The sequence below is a fragment of the Danio rerio genome, chromosome 6, assembly GCF_049306965.1.
Source record: "Danio rerio strain Tuebingen ecotype United States chromosome 6, GRCz12tu, whole genome shotgun sequence".
Lineage (NCBI taxonomy): Eukaryota > Metazoa > Chordata > Actinopteri > Cypriniformes > Danionidae > Danio > Danio rerio.
Window position 1 is genome coordinate 28786933 of NC_133181.1, and position 20025 is coordinate 28806957.

General features: G+C 40.9%; 1 protein-coding gene and 1 long non-coding RNA gene across 3 annotated transcripts in view; both read left to right on the forward strand.

Annotated features, from left to right (window-relative positions):
- Positions 1 to 14045: 14045 nt before the first annotated feature.
- Positions 14046 to 17604, forward strand: LOC141386274 (uncharacterized). The gene is made up of 4 exons (XR_012407962.1): positions 14046 to 14089; positions 14454 to 14517; positions 14793 to 14919; positions 15872 to 17604. It is a non-coding gene; the product is annotated as an uncharacterized lncRNA (long non-coding RNA).
- Positions 17605 to 18307: 703 nt separating this feature from the next.
- The window catches only part of dzip1l (DAZ interacting zinc finger protein 1-like), a 43568-nt gene continuing 41850 nt past the window's right edge, over positions 18308 to 20025 (forward strand). For both annotated transcript variants that reach the window (XM_068221721.2, XM_073952990.1), the window contains exon 1: positions 18308 to 18432. The gene's annotated coding sequence lies outside the window, so the exon portion shown is untranslated. The remainder of the gene's footprint in view (positions 18433 to 20025) is intronic.

Genomic DNA, 20025 nt, shown 5'->3' on the forward strand with positions numbered 1-20025 from the left:
TCCGAACGAGAAGGAGAATCCAACCATGAATAAGGTGCTCTTATACCAAATTGATTAATTGCTGAAGTTGCACACTAGATCAATTGATTGATTGATATAAAAAGTCTTAACCACACAAACTGACAGTGGGGCAGTCAGTCGTCCAATCAGTCCAAACACTGATGGAAACACACATAAACCAGGCAGGCTGGAAGCCATTGCCAGCACACACGCACACCCACACAGGAAGTGGAATTCAGAACATGCCTCATAACAGGCTACAGCCCTCAGCAATAAATAGGGGCGTACTTTGCACTGATTGGTCATTGAAGACGTCAATCACCATCACTTACCTCCTGCACCCTATCACACTAAAATACTAGAAAAAGTAGTTTCTACTCAATTATGCTCCTTTCTGCAGACCAACAATATTTTTGAAGTGTTTCAGTCAGGTTTCAGAGCTCATCAGAGTACAGAAACCACATTAGTGAAAATAACCAATGATTTACTCTTAGCTGCTGATCAAAGGTGCATCTCGCTATTAGTTCTACTCGATCTTAGTGCGGCATTTGACACCATTGACCACAATATCCTCAAAAAAATCGCTTTAAGTCTTCAGGTGTCCAGGGACAAGCTCTACAATGGTTTAAGTCATACTTAACTGACCGTTACCAGTTTGTGAATATTAATGGACAGCCTTCAGAAGTTAGCCCAGTAAATTATGGGGTGCCTCAAGGATCAGTTTTAGGCCCTTTGCTGTTTACAATTTACATGCTACCACTGGGAGACATTATCAGAAGACATGCGATCAGCCTTCATTGCTATGCAGATGATACTCAATTATATATTTCAACTAAACCTGATGAGATGTCTGAACTGTCTAAGCTAACTGAGTGTATTAGAGATGTTAAAGACTGGATGACCAACAATTTTCTTCTCTTAAACTCAGACTAAACAGAATTATTACTTATTGGGCCTACTGTAAATCCAGTACACAGCAGATCTCGCAACTCAATTTACAATAAGAGGGATACAAAGTTAGCGTTACATCTACTATAAAAGATTTGGGTGTCATATTAGACAGCAATCTAACTTTTAAAAACCATATATCCCATGTCACAAAAACTGCCTTCTTTCACCTGAGAAATATTTCTAAATTACAAAGTATGCTATCCATTTCAGATGCAGAAAAGCTAGTACATGCTTTTATGACTTCTAGGCTGGATTACTGTAATGCTCTATTTGCTGGCTGCCCAGCATCCTCTATTAACAAACTTAAATTAGTACAAAATGCAGCAGCCAGAGTTCTTACCAGATCTAGAAAATATGATTATATCACCCCAATTTTATCCTTCTTACACTGGCAGCCTGTTAAGTTTTGTATTGAATTTAAAATATTACTTCTCACCTATAAAGCTCTAAATAATCTAGATCCTGTTTATCTAACCAACCTTCTGTCTCGTTACAATCCAGTTTGCTCTTTAAGATCTCAAAACTCAGGGCTTCTGGTAGTACCTAGAATAGCAAAGTTGAATAAGGGAGGTAGAGCCTTCTTCTTTATGGCTCCTAAACTCTGGAATAGCCTTCCTGATTATGTCCGAGGCTCAGACACACTCTCTCAGTTCAAAACTAGATTAAAGACCTATCTGTTTAGTAAAGCATACACTCAATGCATCACTTAGCGGATTTCCACACAAGTTTCTGCATCTTGTTTATATACACTATGAACAGCAGCTACGCTAATTATTCTCTTTATTCTCCATGTCCACTTGGGGATACTCATACCGAGGTCCTCAGATTATGCGGAGACACTGATTGGACCCAAGACCAGCGATGAGATGATCCCAAGGTGTCCATATCCGGGACCAGGCCGTATCCTGAGCTACTGCTGCGCTGTTGGTCATGGGGGTGTGGAGAGTATGAGACTGATTCCAGTGACGCTCCAGGGACAGACGAGTCTTCACTGAGGCCAGCTTCCAGCCTCCACTGCTGAGACTGCAGCTCTGCACAAGACTTTTGGCCAGCAGAGAAATTAAAATGGTCATGCCGAACCGAGTCTGGTTATAATCAATGTTTTTTTTCTTTACTCTCCTATTGGTGAAGTTTTTTTTCCCTCTTTGCTGGCTTGCATGGTTTTGGATCTGAAAAGTTACTCCTCGATGAATTTGCTCTTCAGTATTTGGACTCTCAATAATGACTTCAAACCACACAGAACAGAGCTAAACTGAACTGAACCTAAACACTAAAACTGAACTACCCTGATCCAGTTACTATGACCATTTATGTGAAGCTGCTTTGACATCTACATTGACAATCTACATTGTAAAAGCGCTATACAAATAAAGCAGAATTGAATTGAATTAAATTGAACTCTGACCTGCGAAATCGCATCACTTGACTGCATGAGACCAATTAAGGATCAAAACATGACATCTCTGGACAGAACTTTAAAACCTGGAGCGATTGCTAGCTTTTAAAAACATTTAATAAGATTGTTTTAATCCCACCCCTTTTTGCAGTGCCGCACAACAGAATGTTGCATGCTCAAAATCTAATGTGACCGCAGCTTAAGTCATACTAACGGTAAAGTAAAACATGCCAAGTAAAACAAGCAATCGCTCGCTTTTAAAAATGTCTAATAAGCCTGTTTAATCCGGCCCCTTTTTGCAGCACCGCACGACAGAAAATCGCATGCTCAAACTCTAGTGTGACCGTAGCTTTACTCAAAACTAGTACTTGATAATAATTAGCGGTGTCAAAATTTACACGTTAACGCATGCGATTAATTTGAAATAATTATCGTGTAAAAAAAAATGAATGCAGTTTTTTTTTTTTTCTTCCTGTTGTGGCCACGGGGAGACCGGACAGTTTCTCGCTGGGTCGACGTACTTTATGGGCCGGGCTGATCATCTTCTTATGATCTGATTGGCCCATAAAACACTCGGCAGACTGTCATGTTTTTCTGCCTCAGTGATTGACGGTGCTGTGAGCTGTCCCGCTCTGAAAGTAAGATGTTTCTTTTCCGGACAGAGCGGCCGTGTGACATAATCTGCAGCCCATTGGTTCTTTTCTTTATTGACATTGCGCTGACCCAATCACAAACTTCCATGTTGGGCTCTGTGTAATGTAGGTGTGTATTTGTCAAAAAAGCAGAGAGTCGTGCCTTTTTCTTACGCGCGGGTCCGCGCCGCGGGAGAGCAGGCTTTTGCGTCTGCACTCTGCAGTGGGGCACAGATCAATATATTCCTGTCTGTTCTATCTAGTTACCTATCTGTCCATATAAATGTACTTTTTTAACTTTTAATCTGCACCACGGCCCGCAGCAACTTCCTCCTGCTGTTTCCTTAACCTGCAAGTCTTTATTTTACAAATGATAAAGAATGTCTGCTTCTCAAGCTCTTTGAGGGGTATCAGTCATGCATTTTAAGATGCACTCGGTCAGAAGACAATGGCAGGAGATATCATGACACTGTGTTTTTGATCGTCAACATGATGTAGGCTTAAAGTGACAATAATATTTATACAAAATGGTTATTATAATGATATTTATTCATGACCAAACTAGTGTGCAACTTCAGCAACTTTTTTTTACATTTAGTTTTGTAGTTCGGGTCCAAACAAATATTTGTTACATTTTTCAATTGTTTAAGTTCATTTGATTGACAATGTAAAATCTTTTAGCTACGTTTGATGTTTCATTGTTGAGTTATACATTTATTTAAGGGTCTCTGACACATTGCTTTTATTATTTATCTTTATTTTATTAATCAACCTTAACTGTGTGTCAGCAGGCAGTTTTTGTTATGTTCATTATTTATTAGGCTCCCTCATAACACACAGGCACCCACATTTCCAGTGTGAATTATAATTTTATTATAATAACAAATAATAATAAAAAAGTTTTTAATTTGTCAACTCATGTTATTTCCTATAAATGGCTTTTGTGCTATTATTGAATGGGAGTTGGTAAACATATTCAAGGGTGTGGGGTGATGGGGAGCATTTTGATTGATGTAGTGAGCTGCTCTGGCCCAAAATGCCAGGGCCGATTTTTTTTTTGTCACAGTCCAGCCCTGCAATGAGTGCATTTGTTTGTATTCAATACTTTATTATTATTTTTTTTTTCCATATCTGTAATGCCTGTATTTTGGCATTTTTTTGCAATCCACTTAGAATTCAACATAGAAATCAATGTTTTCTGTATTGGCATTGTTTGTTTTGAAATTTAAATGGCATTAACATGGCTGTGTTTTTATTTCTGTAATAAATATGGCTGTCAAGCCAGGATCTTGATGGTTTATTGTGGCTATGTTGTTTACATGAAGAAATCTGTGTTACAAGTTAAACAAAAATTCTAACAATGAGTTAAATTTTGAATTTAAATAGTATTTGTCTTGTGTTTACATTAATTTTACATTCGATAGCCAAAATGACAAGTTTCAGTCTTATAAATGTGATTAATTGCGATTAATTGCGATAAATTTTTTTTAACAAGTGCGATTAATTAGTTTTTTTTTTTTTTTTATCGATTGACAGCACTAATAATAATGCTTTGGCATGATGTATTGATAGCAAAAAAAAAAAAAAAAAAAAAAAAAAAAAAAAAAAACATTCTTCTGGCAGAATAGTGGCCAGGTTAATGCATGGACTAACTTTAACTACAACATGAGTCATAAGAGTTCATGTGTGAATAATGGAATCTTAATTACTTGTTAGTACATGTTAATAATTAATGTATTAATTAACATTTGAGTTTAAGATAAATGTAACCAACATTAACTCATGAGCTGTTAATGTATAATTATGTCATGACTTTACTTGGAGGGACACATCACCTTTAACTTATCATTATACTTACACTCCTGCTCATGCTGGTGTTGACAGAAACCTTTCTATTATTATGCAGAGTAAATGCACTAGTCGGATGTGTTTGGAGGCGTTCATGAGTAGATAAGTATGGGTTAATGATGAAGTGCCCCACCAAGTAATGTCATGGTAAAATTATACATTAACATATGATGAGTTCATGATGGTTAAATTAAGCATGAACTAATGTGGCAATTAATACATCAATTAACAAACAATCATGTTCTAACAATTAATTAAGATAGTTGTTATTCACACATAAACACATGTGACTCATGTTGTAGTTAAAGTTCGTTTATGATTATCACATGCATTAACTTATCATTAGTTCCTAATAAAGTAATGTTTAGTTTTTCATATTAACACATCGTTGTTTATGTAGTGTTATTGTAAAGTGTCACCCAATATTTTAAGACAAAACTGTGCTATTACTCTGCTAAGTAAACCATCAAACTCTGCTCATATGAGTGTGTGTTTTCATTTACATTTTTAATTAATTTTTTTTAAGATTTGCAAAGAGACAAAACAATTTTCAAAAAGATCCCAATTAAAACTATACTGTCTTTTTCATGCCAGTTGGCGATGTTTGTAAAGAAGCACTACATAGCTGCACACACTAGTTCCCCTTCGGTTGGGGAACTTCAGTGATATTAAGTGGATTTGATCTTTGCCAAAATCCACGAAATGGGAGGATTTGGTTCAGAAGCCGCTTGTCTGAAAGAGTATTGAACGGGCCAATGAATGCAATGAATTGGCAGCGTAAGCTTGCACAGGTGTGCTTCATTGCCAATTATCCCAGCATATAAGCACACCTGGAGCGAGCAAACGCCATCCTTTTCACTTCAGAGACTTTCTGATCGAGTCGATGAGGGTTCCTCCTGCTGTGATCCAGCGATTCTGAGCGAACGAGAGCATTCTCCCGGTCCAGAGTGTTTACACGCAGCGGCAGACGGTCGAGCTGGGTTTCTCCCTTGCCTGGCGTTCTTTGGGTCCAGTCCTCCAGAGCGGTGCGTATAAAGTTGCAAACCTTCACAGAAAGAGCAACACAGTCGTGCAGCACGTCCTTTTCAGGACGGCGCTCCGACTGTGGGTTTCTGGATGTGGTGGTTTCCTGTCCTCGGATGATGGGCACAGGCACTGCGTTGCATGCCTGGGGGGTCCAGCATGTTCCCCATGCGCTGCTCGTGGGCAGTTCATGTCGTCATTGCGATGCCATGACTGTTGCGCAGTAAAGATCGCGGCTAGCCTTTGCAAAAGGGCGAACCAACCCAGTTGTCCCCTGCTCTGCAGCGGGCACTCGGGCAGATCTGAGGGTTTCAGCGAGAGATAATCCGTCGCCCACGGGCACGCGGACCTCCCGCTCCTCTAGGCGCTCCATCCAAGCTTCGGGCGGGGGAAGCGATCCGTCTAACAGATGGTAGCCCTTACGCCCGATGACACCGGAGACCAGACGTCCACCGCGGCATCGGAGGGTGGGCTTTCATTGTCCAATGATGATCCAGACCCGCTCGCCCCCTCCGGGCAGGTGAGCGCTGTCACTACGGATCCTGAAACGGACATGTTAGCCGTGCTTTCCCGGGCTGCTTCGGCCGTGGGTTGGAGATAGTTTATCCCCCAGCTCCGCGGCCGGACCGACTAGAGGGGCGTTGCCTTCTTCCCAGAGGTGCACAGTAGGCTCACGCGGTCTTGAAGAGCACTTTTCTCTGCTCGTGCTGCGTGTCCCTCCACCCTCACCACTCTTGACGGTGGAACAGCCAGGGGGTATGTGGCGATTCCTCAGGTTGAGTGCGCGATGGCGGTCAATCCGCGCGGCACCTCTTTTTGGCGGGGTCCGCTCCATCCCCCATCCAAAGCCTGTAAATTATCTGCCTCCCTCGGAGCTAGAGCTTACATAGCTGTGGGCCAGGCTGCTTCCGCCTTGCATGCGATAGCCACCTACCAGCGCTACCAAGCGCAGGCGCTGGCCGAGCTGCACGAGGGTGGGTCCAACCCAGGCTTACAAGCTCCGCACCGCCGCCGACTTAGCTCTTCGGACTACTGAGTCCGCTGCGTGTGCGTTGGGGAGGACAATGTCCACAATAGTGATCCAGGAGTGCCACCCCTGGCTGATATGCGCAAAGTCGACAAAGTCCGCTTTCTTGACTTCCCAATATCCCAAGCCATGTTCGGCGACACCGTCTGTGAATTCACCCAAGAATTCAAGGCGGTGAGAGAGCAGTTGATGGGTGAGGTCTTATCGGCGGTCCGTAGCCGCTCCGCCCGCCGTGCCATTCATACCTGCTCCTCGCCGAAGGCGCCCGCCTACGAGAGCTGCTCCGCCCCCGCACACGCCTCTGGCGAAGCGAGCGCGTCGGGCATTTTGGAAGCAGGCAGCACCCCCTGCCCAGAACGCCGCTAAGTCCGGCAACGGACCGCGAAGCGTCCCTGGGACAGGCCATCTGGAGAAGAGGGAACTTGCACTTTCCCCGCTGGAGGGCGAGGCCCCATTTCCAACGGCACTTTTTACGGTCTCCTTTCCGTCAGCCCTCCAGCCCCCTTTCCGGAGTCAGGGTGCGGAGCCAGAGCGAATCGCTCTCCTCCAGCTCTTCCGCGGGACCCTCGCGTTTCCCGGATCAGCACACCTACTCCGCGTTGCCCCACCGCTGGTACGTCAGCGATTGTAGCGGTGACTCCATTAGCGAGGGCTCTGCCTGCCTGGTTAGCGCGGGCCAGCCCCTCGCGGTGGCTCATACGCACAATCAGACTCAGTTACGCGATTCAGTTTGAGTAGCGGCCCCTTAAATTCACACGCGTGTATCTCACCGGGGTCAACCCCCAGTCCGCCCCTGTCTTGCTTTAGGAAATTGCTGCCCTCCTGGCGAAGGGTGCAATCAAGCCAGTTCCTCCAGCCGAGATGGAGAGTGGGTTTTTCAGCCTATACTTCATCGTACCAAGAAAGAGCGGTGGGTCACGACCAATCCTTCTGCGCGTTTTGAACCGCTGTCTGCACAGGCTGTCGTTCAGAATGCTCACGCAGAGGCGCATTCTCCAATGCGTTCGTCCTCGGGATTGGTTTGCAGCCATAGACCTGAAGGACGCACATTTCCATATCTCCATTCTTCCACGCCACCGCCAGTTTTTGCGGTTTGCGTTCGAAGGTCGAGCTTGGCAATGCAAGGTCCTCCCCTTCGGGCTCTCCCTGTCTCCGCGGGTCTTCACCAAACTCACGGAGGGTGCCTTAGCGCCCCTTCGGCTCGCGGGCATCCGCATACTCAATTATCTTAACGACTGGCTGATTTTAGCCCACTCGCGGGAGCAATTGATTATGCACAGGGACAAGGTGCTTCAGCATCTCCGCCTACTGGGGCTTCAGGTCAACCGAGAAAAGAGCAAACTCGCCCCCGTGCGGAGGATCTCTTTCCTCGGGATGGAGCTGGACTCGGTCACCATGGCAGCGCGCCTCTCCGGAGAGCTCGCTGAGCTGATGCTGTACTGTCTGAGAGAGCTCGACAATAAAATAGTGGTCCCACTGAAACTATTTCAGAGGCTCCTGGGGCATATGGCATCCGCAGCTGCTTCACGCCACTCGGATTACTCTATATGAGACCACTGCAGCACTGGCTTCACGATCAAGTCCCCAGACGCGCATGGCACGCGCACGCACACCGAGTCTCCGTTACTGTGCTGTGTCGCCGCGCCCTCAGCCCTTGGAGCGACCCCTCAATCCTACAGGCCTGAGTGCCTCTAAGACAGGCATCCAGTCTTGTTGTCGATCAACAGACGCTTCCAACATGGGCTGGGGGGCTGTGCGTTGCGGGCATGCGGCTGCGGACCTGTGGAAAGGTACCCAGTTGCATTGGCATCTCGCCTGGAGCTGTTGGCAGTGTTCCTCGCTCTCCACCGTTTTTTTTTTTTTCCGGTGCTGGAGCGGCAACACGTGCTCCACGTGCAACACGTCTGCTCCTCTGGAGTCATCCGCGGCTGAAATCGCTGCACGCCATTCATATTCAGGCAAGCTCAACCGTGCAGCCGATGCGCTCTCACGTCAGCATTACGTCCCGGAGAATGGAGACTCCACCCCGAGTCTATTCAGCTGATATGGGCGCGATTCGGGGAAGCCCAGATCAATCTGTTGCTTCCCCGCGAGATTGCTCATTGCCAGTTGTTCTTTCCCTGACCGAGTGCTCTCGACACGGATGCACTGGCTTACAGCTGGCCTCAGGGCATGCGCAAATACGAGTTTCCCCCAGAGAGCCTGCTCGCGCAGTTACTGTGCAAGGTCAGGGAGGACGAGGAACAGGTTGCTGGTTGCGCCCCTCTGGCTCAACCAGACCTGGATATCAGAGCTCTCCCTCGCGATAGCCCTCCCCTGGCAGTTCCCTTCGAGAGATCACCTACTCTCTCAGGGACAGGGCCATCTGGCACCCTCACCGATCTTTGGAGGTCCTTAGACGCGAGGAAGACTTAGGTAACCTCCGATTGCGGTGGCTATTACCATCACTCAGGCTAGAGCCCCCTCCCCGAGCGCACCTATGCCCTGAAGTGGAGTCTATTCAGTGAATGGTGCGTCTCTCGCAGAGAAGACCACCGTAGTTTGCCAGATCAGCATTGTGCTTTCTTTACGCCGAGAGAAGCTGGAAAGCAGGCTGTCGCCCTCCACACTCAAGGTTACGTGGCTGCCATCTTCGCTCTCATGACACGGTGGCTGGCAGCACCGTGGGAACGCATAACCTCATCATCCGGTTCCTCAGGGGCGCTAAGCGAATAAATCCACCCCGCCCCCTCTCATGCCCTCTTAGGATCTCGCCCTCGCTACACAAGCCGCGTCAGATCCCTTCGATCCTCGACTCAGTATCTTTCTGTCCCTGAAGACAGCTCTGCTGGTCGCGTTGATATCGATTAGAGGGTCGGGGACCCGGAGGCATTTTTTGGTCAGTGACTAGTGCCTGTAATTGGGCTGGCTTTTTCTCACGTTCCGAGACCCCGCCCGCGATATGTGCCCAAGGTTGCTACCACTCCGTTTAATACTAGGTAGTGAGCCTGCAAGCTTATTGTCCTGTTCGCGTCTTGCGTATTATCCGGACCGCACTCTGAGTTTAGATCATCTGAGCAGCTCTTCGTCTGTTATGGTGGTCGGCAGCAGGGAAGTGCCGTACCGAAATAAGTTTTCCCACTGGATTGTGGATGCCATTCTCTCGCTTATCAGAGCCGAGGTGAGCCGCGTCCCCCGAGAGTGCGTGCGCACTCCACTCGGAGCTTCGCATCCTCTCGGGCGCGGGCACGCGGCGCCTCTCTAACAGACATTGTAGAGCTGCGGGCTGGGCGACACCCAACACATTTGCAAGGTTTTACAATCTGCGTGTGGAGCCGGATTCCTCAAGGTGATTAGGTAACCCCTTGGTGATTGAGGAAACAACTCGGTAGGGTGTTGAAACACTGCCCCATTCTCCCTAACATGGAGGTACGTGCGCCTTTTTATCTGTCAGTAAAGTTCCCCGTCAGGTGAGCCCTGCAGATTCCTCCGTGGCCCCCAGCACTGACTCAGCAGAGGAGTCACCTGCTGGCCCACTAAGTTGTTGGTCTCCCCGCTGGTCAGCCTGCGTTTTGGGTATAGGTGCCTGCTATGCGTGATCCCCACTAGGCGAACCCATATGCTTATTCCGCCACGGTTAAGTCCCCCCCCCTGGGCGGACCCGTGTCTTCCCTCTTCGCTAACCACTCTTTTGCTATGCGTACTCCCCCTTTTTAGGGCTAGTCCATATGTAAATTCTGCCATCCATCCCCCCTTGGGTAACGGATGGCCTCCTCCCTATCGGGATTGCACACTTCCCAACGTACTGTCGTATTTTCCTAGAATTATCTAGATGCTCACGACTTCCCAAAAAATATATCTAAATCCGTAAGACTTCTGTTGAAGTAGGATAAATTAGGGCCAGGGACACGTTGGAGGACAGCGCCTCCCATGATGTGGGTGTGTCACGCTTGCTTGACTATCCCCTCATCGGGGGCGTTGGTAAGGTGCAGTCATTATGGCGCTTTCCATAGTTCTCCCATTTCGTGGATTTTCACAAAGATCAAATCCACTTAATAGCACTGAAGTTCCCCAACCAAAGGGGAACGTTCGAGGTTACAGAAGTAACCCTTCGTTCCCTGAGGAGCCTTAGCTGTTTGAAAGTCTCTTCAGCTTAAAAGGATGGCGTTTGCTCGCTCCAGGTGTGCTTATATGCTGGGATAATTGGCAATGAAGCACACCTATGCAAGCTTACGCTGCCAATTCATTGCATTCATTGGCCCGTTCAATACTCTTTCAGACAAGCGGCTTCTGAACCGAATCCTCCCATTTCGTGGATTTTCACAAAGATCAAATCCACTTAACAGCACTACCGTTCCCCTCCTCGGGGAACGAAGGGTTACTTCTGTAACCTAGAATGTTCCCTGGTATTATTGTTTTGGTATTCAGGCCTATACTTAAACATATAATATGCATACACATAACATTACAGTTTTCCCAAATTTGCATTTTTGCAAAAACATGAACTTTGAACCCACTTAAACATTTTTCAGGCCTCTAAAGCAGGCCAAAAGCAGGACAAGTTTTTTAATTGTTAGTTGAATATGGTGCCATGTAAACACTCACAAAGTTGTGTTTATTGCTTGTTTTAGCCAATTAACTGTGCTTATCATGGTTACTGATTGACTGGTTACTGATTATTCCCACTTGTTCCTAGTTTCATCCTTCTGTATTTATATCACATTATTTATTTGGGTTTTTATAACTGCCAACTGATTAATAGGTATAGTCCATCATAAACAGTCCTGACTTACAGTACTCTGAATTCTCCCTATAGTGCATGCACTGTATATGTTTCCCATAAGTGAATATTTAGTAGTATTAGAACATATTAAAAAATCCAATCTGATGGACTGTTGTGAAAAGGAGGTTCTCGCTCTGACGTGCAGCTGTTAAAAGAGTGTGTGAAGAGAGCTAGGAAAGAAAGTCACTTGAGGCAAGTCAAGCACCTCATTAAACAGACAGTGAAGGATGTATTTGCTCCTCACACATAGCCAAAGCAATCAAGAGGAGAGCTAAAATGAAAAATCTGTAAAAACACACAGAAATCCATTATTGACTGTCAGAGTTAGAAGACAAAATTACTTAATAAAGAGCTACATTTTGATTTGCCCATTCAACAACATTATCCCACTGTTTTGCATTTTTATTATTTGCAACTGTTTTACTTTCTGTATAACCTATGGTTTTAAAAAAACAGATTGAATGTACCTCTAAAACACAAAATTATTATATTTTTGTCTATCTACAGGAATTAACTCATTTAGATAAATGGTTGTGATTCTTTGACACTACATGTTTTATTATTGATGGATCTTTGTTTGGGTTAGTTGGCACAATTTAGACTTTTCAATAAATATTATAACATTTACCAAATTTAGAGAACACAAGTTGAAAAATTTGCTATGAACTTGCATCTAAAACTTTAACATACATTTATATATTAATGTGAAATTTATACATAATTGTTTTCAATCTATCCTTTTATTCTTATGATCCCTTTAACACATTTTGTTGAATTTAAGTTATGTTGCACCTACATGCCAACTAATTCTTATTAGATTATAGGTAGACTGTTAGGTTGTAGTTAGGGCTTTTGTAAATTGACTTACAAAGTTTCTTATAGTCAGTTAAATGTATTGAAGGAGCAGTATCAGCATATTAATCAGACAGTATACTAATACTCAAATGAGAAGTAATTTGCATGTAAATGCAATCCAACTTTTAGTAAACAAAATGTGCAATAGGGACCAACAGAATAAAGTCCTACCAAAATCCAGGCCTGCAGAGAGAGGGGTTCGGATGGTTCGAAAGACCCACCCTTCACTGACAAAGATCCACAATTTATCCCTTATACAAACTCATTTGTCCTATTTTGACTGTTTTGTCATAATAAATTGTTAAAATATCCTTCGAAGTAGGCTTTAAGAATCCTCTTTTGGCTGTTGCTTTAGCATCAATGAAGGAATTTAAATGTGCTGGCCAGTTTGTGTTTGACTAATAAATGACAATAGGCTAGTTTTTTATTTAAAACTTGAACAGCATAATTTTATCTAATGATATAGGCCTAGGCCAATGATGTAATAAATTTAAAATTTAAAAATAACAATATTCTCGTATTTTTTTTCTTCTAAATCTTTAGGAAATGTTTTAGGTACATCAAAACGTGTGGTTGATGACCATCCAACAAGCTAATCCAGCAAAAAAAAAGGAAGTGCTTAAAGATCTTAAGGAAATGTTTTAGGTACATCAAAAAGTGTGGTTGATGACCATCCAACAAGCTAATCCAGCAAAAAAAAAAAAAAAAAGTGCTTGAAAAGTACTTAAACCTCATAATTTAAAAAAATGAGATAAATAACTGCAAAAGGTCCATATTTTAAGAAAAAACAACCACACCCTTTCACCAGGCTGGCTACGGGCCTGAAATCTATACTGAAACTATACTTATCTATACTAAAAAAATGTCATTGTGTTGTGTTGTCAACTCTCAGAACGTTTGCAAAAAGATAGCGCCATCTTGTGTTCATATGTATCATTGCACGGAAGCTTCTGCGCTGTCGCTTTCCAGAGGATAAAATAAAAACTTTCAAGATGCCATTTAAAATATTAAATTAGCGCAGCAATATACGCTATTGTTATTTTTTTTAAATGTTATTAATAAACATGTAGGCTAACCTTTTATTTCAAGTAGAACATTTTTTATTTATTTAAAGTTAATTTAAAAGCTAACATACATAGGGCCTACATGCATACATACATACATACATACATACATACATACCCAGCCGGCACACGACCGACCTTCAACGTTGAAATATGGTTGAAATAAGGTCAGATGTGTTTTAAACGTTGAAATAATGTTGATAGAACGTTTAATGTTGAACGGTTGAAAAACAGCCTGCATATGACAAGGCTTCAACGTTGGAATGTGGTTGAAAATACGTAAGTAGTTGCTTTAATGTTGAAACAATGTTGAATGATAAATGGTTGAAAAAAGTTACAGAAATCCTTGTACAAATCAACGTTGACATTTTTTTTATCATGATCTGTATGTTGAATTAACGTCATGGCTTCACCCAATATTCAACATGTTTGGTTACCATGGTATCGGAAGACTCGGCGCACGCGGCCGCGCGCAGCGCTTCACTTCACTTAATTACGAACACCTGACCTGCAGTGCAGCAGAATTCAGAGGTAAGCGTGTTTTTAGATGCTTTAATGTTTTATTTACCCCCCGATTTTGTTTTACACATAGTGTATCTTAAATGTGACTTGGTGTAGTGTTTCGAATTTTGAAACATTTAAAACTTTCCAGTTTGGTTTTTAGTCTTGTTTGCGCTCCGGTGACGCGCAGCTAACCTCGAGGTAATGTCACATGTTTAACGTTAGTCTAAATGAGCGTTTTTATGGCAAATTCAAAGCGATAAACTCCAAACGCAGTTTAAAGTTACTGAGCAACGTTATAAAAAAAAAATCCTTTTTATACGCTGTATCATTAGTGTTATTATTACAAAGTGAACTGCTGTCGTTTCACTGTTGTTGTTGTTTTTGCTTTTAGACATGTAACTTACTCCAGAGACGCACTAACTTGCACAGCATTGAATGGAAAAGGCTTTGTCCATGTAAGTTTACTTTAGCTTTAACTAAGCTATCTGTTAAATCTTCTTGGTGCTTTGGTTGGTGATATTCTCTTTCTAATCTGTTTGTTTATTGATTGTTAGGCTATGTTGTGATATTATATTGATATTATTATTGTGAAATCATGTTGTGATGTTATACTATGTGACCGTATTGGGGAACAAATATGTATTTAGTTAGCAATTAATGCTTAAATTACACTTTGTATAGTAGCAGATAAGAGGTGTAATGGGTTTTAATTTTCTGAGTTTTCTGGAAGATCCAGTTGAGGGGCATCAAGAACACGCAGATGGCCTAAACCTGTGTCAGCCTGGACAGACTGCAGTTCTGCTACTCCACGCCAAGGCTTTTGTATGGATGTCTGACTACTACTGTGTTCTCTAAAGGTATTACTGGAGCAAAACAACAGCACCTGTTACAGTGAAATTTGATTCATTAAAAAATAGTGATACATGTGTAGCAGGTCCAGTACATGTGATGTCATTGAGAAGTTGTTTTTATTAAATGTCATTAAAACAAATAAATAAACATGCTATTTAAATAAATCTAAATATTAAATACTTGAGGATTAAGATGAGAAATGAAATGCATCATCTGTCTTGCGAAAGGGGTCTACTTAAGAATTCTGGTGTTTTCCAACTGAAAGGGATAGTTCACCCAAGAATGAAAATTTACTCACATTTTACTCCCCAAATGGTTTAAAACCATTATGAGTTTATTTTGTTGAACAAAAAAAGAGGCTATTCTGAAAAAAAAACTAAAAACCTGTAAACATTGACCTCCATAGTAGAAAAAAATACTATAGAAGTCAATGGTTATAGATTTGCAGCTTTCTTCAAAATATCTTCTTTTGTGTTCAACGTGGTCAGTAAATGACGACAGAATAAACATTTTGAACTATCCCTTTAATTCTCTGTCCTACATGAAGACTTTTGTAGAAGTGCTACTCCTTCTCAACCATATGTCTAAAAAGCTTCAAACAGCTTTTACAGTACATGTAATGGTTTACAACAACTTGTAATTATTAGATGTGTTGAATGTTTCATGATTCTTTACTGCAGCCTTTGTTAAAAAAAAAAAAAAAAGTAATTTTTTTGAGAATCTGAAATTTGAATTCTGGAAATGCTGGCACCGGTGGTGGCGAAGGGCTTCCTGACGACATCACACCTAATTCTTCACTCCTCTTAGTTAGGAATATTCAGATGGATGAGTCAAAATTATTGAGTGTGACGATATTATAGGACAAATTTGGATTCAATAAAAAATAAATATTTGAATTTCACTTTGTATAATAGCAGACACCAACTTAGTTGTAACCTCGTATTTCATTTATTGCAGGTTTTCTGGAAGCTCCATTTGAGGTCATCAAGGACATACTGATGGCCTAAACCAGTGTCAGCCTAGACAGACAGACAGACATCTATTGCAGTTCTGCTACACAAGACCAAACTCTCTGCTTTTGTATGGATGTCTGACTAGTACGGTGTTCTCTAAAGGTATAACTGGAGCAAAACAACAGCATCTGTTACAGTGAAATTTGTGTTCATAAAAGATATGTGTAACAGGTCCAGTACATTTGTCATAAAGTTTAAATCACAGTAAGTACTGTAAAAATAACTTGTTTGCCTTTGCCACAACAGGTCATATATACGCTAACACATTTGTATTTACTGTTTTGTTTTGCCTCACTAAAGTGTTGTTGCAGCTTGGTATGTTCACAGTTGAAATCACTGAAGTCACATGGAACGTTTTGACAATGTGTTTTGTGCCTTATCTTGACAATGACCATCTTGGGACTATTGCTGTCTGTAGAGGATGAGGAGCATTTAATCTAAAATATTTTAGTTTGTGTTCTGAAGATTAACAGGTCTCTGGGATGACACAAGTACTTAATAACAGAACCTATATGAACAGTTAATGTGACATGTAATAGTGAAATAGTGGTCCTACATTCACAAATGTGAGCCATTATTATAAGACCCATGTGAACATGCAATTTTTATGATACTAATAATAATAGAATAACAAATTGCTTTTACTGTTGTGTTTGTGAGAGAGAATCAAACTATATATTCTACACATTTTCTTGATGATTTACTGAAATATTTGTCTACATGTTCCACTGTCACAGGTGCTCAGTTTTGCTGCAGTAATGCTAAACACAATAGATGTACTTTATGCAAAAAAAAAAAAAAAAACTACTAAATATTTAGCATGCAGACCTGCAAAGTGAAGGAGTAATGTCAGGTTTAGATTATAGCATGAGTTTTCACTATTGTGAAAGTGAAGCCATTCATTCACAATGAATTGGAATAGCAAACCTCGTTATTGATTTTGTAGGAAACTCACCTGGTGTTTGAGAAATAAATATTTATTTAACTGCTAGACTGATATAGATGTTTAAGTGTTTTACACTTGATTCTTTGTCCCAGTGCCATCTTTTACCTCAAGTTTTTCTCCCAACCTATAAAACCTCAAACAGATGTAATGTATTTCACTTGTGATTCTTAGTTGTGAGTGATGTTTTTTATTTTATTTTTTTTACTGCAGCCACTTTAAAAATGGGTATTTTGTAAACTTTGTAAACGGAATTGTATTTTGGAGACTGTGATGGTTGAAGCGTAGTTTAGTTACTTAGTATCTTTCTTTCTGAAGACAGTAACACTTTACAATAAGGTTGTATTAATAAGTGTTAATGTATTTGCTAACATGAACAAAGAACAATAAAGCATCTTTCATATAAAGAAAGTACAGTTCATGTCAGCTCAGTGCATTAATGTTAACAAGCATGCATTTTGATTTTAATAGCATCGGGACATATTTCAATTAATTAAATGATTAATAAATGCTGTACAAGTATTTGTTCTTTGTTCATGTTAGTAAACATTAACTAACTTTAATTCATGAAACTTAATTAAAAAGTGACTATTTAATTGTATGCCTTTTTCTGTATTTGAGCATGTATAGTAACCTGCATGGTTTTAATGAACTATGTATGCTGTAAATGTTGCTGTATATTTAGAATAATTGAAATAATGAGGTGTGTATTAAATAAATTGATACACAAACTAAGTTGTGTATTTGTGTCGTGTATTTTTAATTAGTAAAAATTTGTTTGCTATATTTATGGACTTTGCGTTGTATGTAATTCCTATTTAACTTACGTTGAAATGTATGACGGTGAAACAACGTCACGGTATCAACGTTGATCCAATTTGCAAAATCGAAAGGTAATTCAACCTTCATTCAACGTCTACAAAACGACCATAATTCACCCATGAAAAAGGTAAGAGTGAAACAACGTTGTGATTTCAACGGTGAATCACCGGTGGTGGTCCGACGGTGAAACAACGTCACTATATAAACGTTGATCCAATTTGCAAAATCGAAAGGTAATTCAACGTTGATCCAACCATAGACCTGACGTTGATTCAACGTTGAATCACCGTTGAAATGCCGGCTGGGTACATACATACATACATACAAAAAGAAATATGTCATTTAAATATTATTTAGATTAATATTTGTAACGTTACCCTTACTGGACTGGACACAGTTCGTATGATCATTCTGTTGTTGAAATGTCTTTGTCCTCTACTTTTCTCCTTAGTCTGTTTAAGTAGAAAAAAGCCAAACATTCTTCATAGCTGTTTTATAAACTCTGTACTCTCCTCAAATGACTTTTACATGAAAACAGAGCATAAAAACTGCCTTATGTATCCTCCTGAGTTCCGGAGTAAGTGGTCTCCATGGTGACAGGAAGCTTTTTCTCTCGTAGTCCCGCCCATCAGCGTTAGTTACCATCTGTTAACTTCTCTTTTCAGCTGTCATCATGAGCTGCTTGTTTTCAACTTTCAAAGCATGATTTTTTGTTTTGACGTTTTGTATCAGAGAAGAAGGTAAGTGTCTGAAATCTCTACTTTAATCATAAAGATTATCAGACGTTACCTTTGTGTACAGTGTTGTCTGCGTTGCCAACCGGTGATCGCACAAAAACACTAGCCTAACGTTACCATGGTTTCTACATCGTTCTACCTTTTAGTAGTTTACTTGCTGTATTTTGGTATAATTTGCAAAGCGTTTTACTGTGAATATGCAATGATGAATAAGGACAGGTTAATGCATGACAATAATCTATTATATATGGTTTAAATCACGTGTCAGATGTTATTGGAATACTCATGTCCATGTTAAATAGAAACGTTCGCAGGTCTCACTTTATATTACACTAAATTGCCTTAATTATACCCAGGTAGCGAAGAATTCTGGCCAGATTTGACATAAAGCTGGCTCAGAAGGCATTCATCCTGCACTGGCATATGTGGGCCAAACATGGCCCGGGATTCACAGAGGTGGCACCATCTTTATGACAGCACATAGGACTTGGGCCAGATGTAAAACATTTAAATGTGGATGACATAAATTTGGCCCATCTTGAACCACTTAAAAAAAAAAATTATATTATTTTTGAGTTTTATTTAAAAATGTGGATTTATTTAAAAGTGTGGCCATAAAGTGAAATAAAATTTATTGCAGTCGTGACACACCAACAATTCTGGCTCAGTTCAGACAAAGTTATGGGTTATAAACTTGGCTGAGACTTGGCCCAGATATGGTTCATGTTTGGCCCTTGTATGAAAGCCAGACTTGGTCCAATCATGTACTGTAATTCACTGCGGCATGTGGGTCAAGCAAAAGCTGATTGTGTGGCCCAGATCTGGAAATATATGTAATTAAAATAGGAGAAAATTAAATAGAAACAAATAGTACCTTTTGTTATAGCCCTTTGCAGGGTCTAATGTGTTTTTTCTCTGGTCCTTACAACCATTAAATATACAACATGTCCATCCATCCATCTATCTATCTCTCTCTTTCTCTTGGTCTCTCTCTCTCTCTCTCTCAATTCAATTCAATTCAATTCAATTCAATTCAACAAATGCTTTATTGGCATGACAAATGTTACAAATGTATTGCCAAAGCAGTTATAAAGTAACATACATATATAATAAAACAGTACACACAGTAAATAGTAGTAGTAAAAAAATGAATAATAAAAAATAAAGATGATATTTATATAGAAAAATTAAATAATATATCAACAATGCACCATATTGTTCAATATATCATATTAATATTTAATTTATTATATTTTTATTCAACCTATCATATTATTCATACAAATCAATATAAAAATAGATCTTAATACACTGTTCTTTTAACAATCAACATTTTTAAGATAAAACAGTAATAAAAAACAATAACAATCAGTATATTTACAATGATTAATTTATAATCATCTCTCTCTCTCTCTCTCGGTGTGTGTGTATGTGTGTGTGTGTGTGTGTGTGTGTGTGTGTGTGTGTGTGTGTGTGTGTGTGTGTTTACAGGCGCATCACTGATGGTTTTATTGGTCTGCTCTCTCTTTTTGTGACAGGCATTAATGTATTGGGTCGCTAGAAGGACACGCTAATTTTTTTCCCCTAGTAAATATT